The sequence below is a fragment of the Hyla sarda genome, chromosome 2, assembly GCF_029499605.1.
Source record: "Hyla sarda isolate aHylSar1 chromosome 2, aHylSar1.hap1, whole genome shotgun sequence".
Lineage (NCBI taxonomy): Eukaryota > Metazoa > Chordata > Amphibia > Anura > Hylidae > Hyla > Hyla sarda.
Window position 1 is genome coordinate 76,189,880 of NC_079190.1, and position 3,888 is coordinate 76,193,767.

At 45.2% G+C, this 3,888-nt stretch overlaps 1 long non-coding RNA gene across 1 annotated transcript; it reads right to left on the reverse strand.

Moving 5' to 3' along the window:
• Positions 1 to 1,356: 1,356 nt before the first annotated feature.
• Positions 1,357 to 3,272, reverse strand: LOC130357640 (uncharacterized). Its single transcript, XR_008889206.1, has 3 exons — positions 3,146 to 3,272; positions 2,698 to 2,950; positions 1,357 to 1,611 (listed from the first exon to the last, which is right to left on the reverse strand). It is a non-coding gene; the product is annotated as an uncharacterized LOC130357640 (long non-coding RNA).
• Positions 3,273 to 3,888: the final 616 nt, after the last annotated feature.

Here is a 3,888-nt window from a genome sequence, read left to right on the forward strand (position 1 = left end):
GAAGGGCCTGATAGCAAACAGAGAAAATCAGGCTCTGCATGCATCATGATTCTGGTCCAGTTTGCAGTACCGATTTCAAAGTTGGGGATGCCATCTGAATGCACTACTTTGAACGTGTCTTAGTATATTCAATGCTGTTCATATGGTATTCTGTACAGAAGACAACTAACAACCTCAATTACACTCCTGAGACCCTTCTTCAGTGAGTACATTGGAATTGCGCCCACAAATCACACCAGTCTTTTACACATAGCTGAGTCAGGGAAAAAGTTGGGCTATACTCTGATCAAGGACCAAATCATGTCCTGGGATAGTCATGACCGCTGAATTCAAACTCCAAAAATAAGTCAATCTATATTTCAAGCAAAGTATATTTACCAACTGAAACATTGCAATGAACACCTCTCCTCTACACTCTATGTTAAGCCATGCAGCACTTACAGCCTGGGACTTTGGGAAACTAACTGTTTACTGCTGCTAACATCTGAAAGTACAATTGTGTTGCACCTGCTTCTCGCATCCCTGTGTCTAGTTAAAGGGGTACTCCACCCCTATACATCTTATCCCCTATCCAAAGGATAGGGGATAAGATGTCTGATCGCTGGGGACCACTGCAATCTCCCTGCTGCACCCGACATTTGTTTAGAGCGTCGGGTGCAGCGCCGGAGGCTCGCGACATCACGGCTATGTGCCCTCAATGCAAGTCGATGGGAGGGGGCGTGATGGACGTCACATCCCATCCTATTGACTTGCATTGAGGGGGCGTGGCCGTGACATCACGAGTGTGGCGTGGCCATGACGTCATGGGCCTCTGCCCCACATCTCCAGCCATCCGGCATAGAGTGAAGTATGCTCTGTGCACTGGATATCTGGGGTGCCGCAGCCGAGATAGCGGGGGTCCCAAGTGGCGGGACCCCCGCGATCAGGCATCTTATCACCTATCTTTTGGATAGGGGATAAGATGTCTTTTAACTTTAAGAGTGCCCCTTTAACTGCACGCACCACAACACCATCCTGAACAACACCACCAGTACACAGAAGACAAGGACATGCCCAGAGGGATTTCCAGCATTGACACAGTTATGCGCACTTTGGTTACACTGGGGACTGCCAGACCACTCGCAGCACCGATGACATACTAGGAGCACTACTAGTCCCAACCCCAAGGGTCGTCATATGTAGTTGTCAGTTGTGAAGCTGTGACTGAAAAAGCCTCTGGAGTGCATCTGCTGAATGAGTTGTAGAATTATTGGACTGTGCGGTTCCCACCATCAATAGCCCAAGTAACAGCTGGGCCACAGGATCCCCAGGTGAGGAGGGGACTAGCTGAGAAATTGGTGACTTGAGAAGTGCCATCATAGGTTTATTGCATATGCATTAAAAGTAAAAAAAAACAACAAGCAAAACACCAACGCATTCTGAGCTATCATGCCATGAGCTGGAGGAGCCTTTAACCTTTCATCTACTTGTTTAAACAAGATATGGCCCGCTTTCTGCAGTCCGAGCTCCATGCATCAAGATTTGATAATCCGTCCTTGAACTTAGGTCACACCGGATGGTGAGCTGAGCTGCATCTTTTTCCCGTTTTTTTTTATTGCCATCCTCCTATAACTACATGGGATTCAAATAAACTCCTGGATGTATCCTTAAGAACAGTAAACATGACAGCAGTAATACCATGTGTGACATAAAGATGAGACAACCTCATTGGAGTGAATCATAATGTCTGTTTGATCACAATTGGACATTTGTAACATAAACTTTAGAATACAAACAATTGCAGAATCCTCGAGATGAAAAGGCAGAAAACTCTAAAATTGAGATAACACATAATGAAGAAAGAACTACAGGAAGTATGGGAAAGAAATCATTATATACAGATCTTCAAAGAAGCTGTGTTGGTATATCATACAATCGCATGTAGAGAGGATATCAGAGTGATCCATAATCCTAATATCAACGTCTATTGTCTTATTAGTCATCATAAAACACATCTCTGAACTAGCTGATATTACAACCAAAAAATGTTTATACGTGTGTGCATGAAGCCTATATGGAAAGACATAGAGTCCGTGCAGCTCCAGACTATAGAGACATAGGCTCACTGCACCCACTGTATGGTGCCCTCTTATTGCACCATATTCTCCCCCATATGCAACAGTGCATGCCAAGATTTCTCTGTTAGATTTATACAGAATGTATCAATGGGAAGCTCTGTTTGCCTCCATATGAATGCATTCAGAAGTAGAAAAGCCATAGACTATTGGTGTTATATTATGGTGCCATACAATTGTTGGTCCTGGTACATGAATAATTTTTAGCTTCACTTTATACTCGAGTATAAGCCGACCCGAATATAAGCCGAGGCCCCTAATTTTACCCCCAAAACCCAGAAAAAGTTATTGACTCGACTATAAGCCTAGGGTGGGAAATACATCATCCCCCCCATGTAATCACCCAGACCCCCGTCATCATCCCCCCCCCTTCATCATCACCCCCTGTCAATCCCTTCATCAGTGGTCTTCAACCTGCGGACCTGCGGATGTTGCAAAACTACAACTCCCAGCATGCCCGGACAGCCATCGGCTGTCCGGGCATGCTGGGTGTTGTAGTTTTCAAACCTCTGGAGGTCCGCAGGTTGAAGACCACTGCGGCATTCGTCATCATCCCCCCCCCCCCCCTTTGTTTTGTACTCACCTCCCCTCGGCGGGAAGTTAGGGTGAGCTGGTCCGGGCCATCTATGCTGCAGGGACCATCCGGTGGGGAGGATTAGTCTTTGCGGGCTGTCCATTTTCACCGGGGGGGGCCTCTGCTCGCGCTTCGGGCCCCGCCCGGACTAGTGACGTTGCCTTGACGACGACGCACAGGGACGTTGCGCATGAACGATAAAAATTAGGTCATGGTCCTCTACAAATCGGGACTAATCAGCCCCCAGTCTATTAAAGCATACCTGCCATGTGACAAAAAAAAAATAATGTTACATATATGTTACTCGCTAGGTCATGCAGTCTTTATATGTCTTTTTTATGTGTCTAGCTTCTGTATTAGGCTCACAAATCCCTCTGTTCTGATGCTCACTCATTCTGAGATCCACTGCTCATGAACAGGCATGTCTGAGGCAAGCACTGAGCTCGCCGTCACTCACCATGCATTCACTTCCTCCTTGAGTCTGTGATTGGGTCTCTTCATCCAATCACTTCTCTGGGTCTCTTCTCTGGGTCTCTTCATCCAATCACTTCTCTGTAACCCCTTCACCTCCTCCTATGTTTTCAGACCCCCTGTTTGAAAACAGGACAAGAGTGAGCACAGAAGAGTGGTAGCCCCACTCTCACTTTCTGGACTTTGTCCATGCCTGTGCTTCAGCTGGGACAAAGATAATACTGCAGTCAGACAGGATAATGTTTTGGATGGTATAGGGACCCCGGGTGGTCTTTTTCATAAGCCATGATTTCTATAAAAAGCAGATACCTTTTTTATTAAGTATATTAGATAGGTTAATGTTTTGCCAAGATGTACAACATATAAAAAGTATTTATACCTGACAGTGCCCCTTTGAGAACTTTAAGGGTACGTTCCCACACGGCGTATTTTGCTGCGTATTTGCTGCGTATTTGGTGCTGCGTATCTTCCTACCCATTGACTTCAACAGAGAAAATAAAATACGCAGCAGCAAATACGCAGCAAATACGCCGTGTGGGAATGTACCCTAAAATAAAACGTTTATGAGCATGCAGTGACTATCTTTAACAAGGAATATGAATTTTCCGTGGGACATACTTAAAGCATCTGTAATAATCACTATATCCTTCATGAAAGCACAAATATTCAGTGATCTTCAAGATAAAAAGTTAACATAGTTATTTTTGGAGCAGCTCAATCTTACACAGA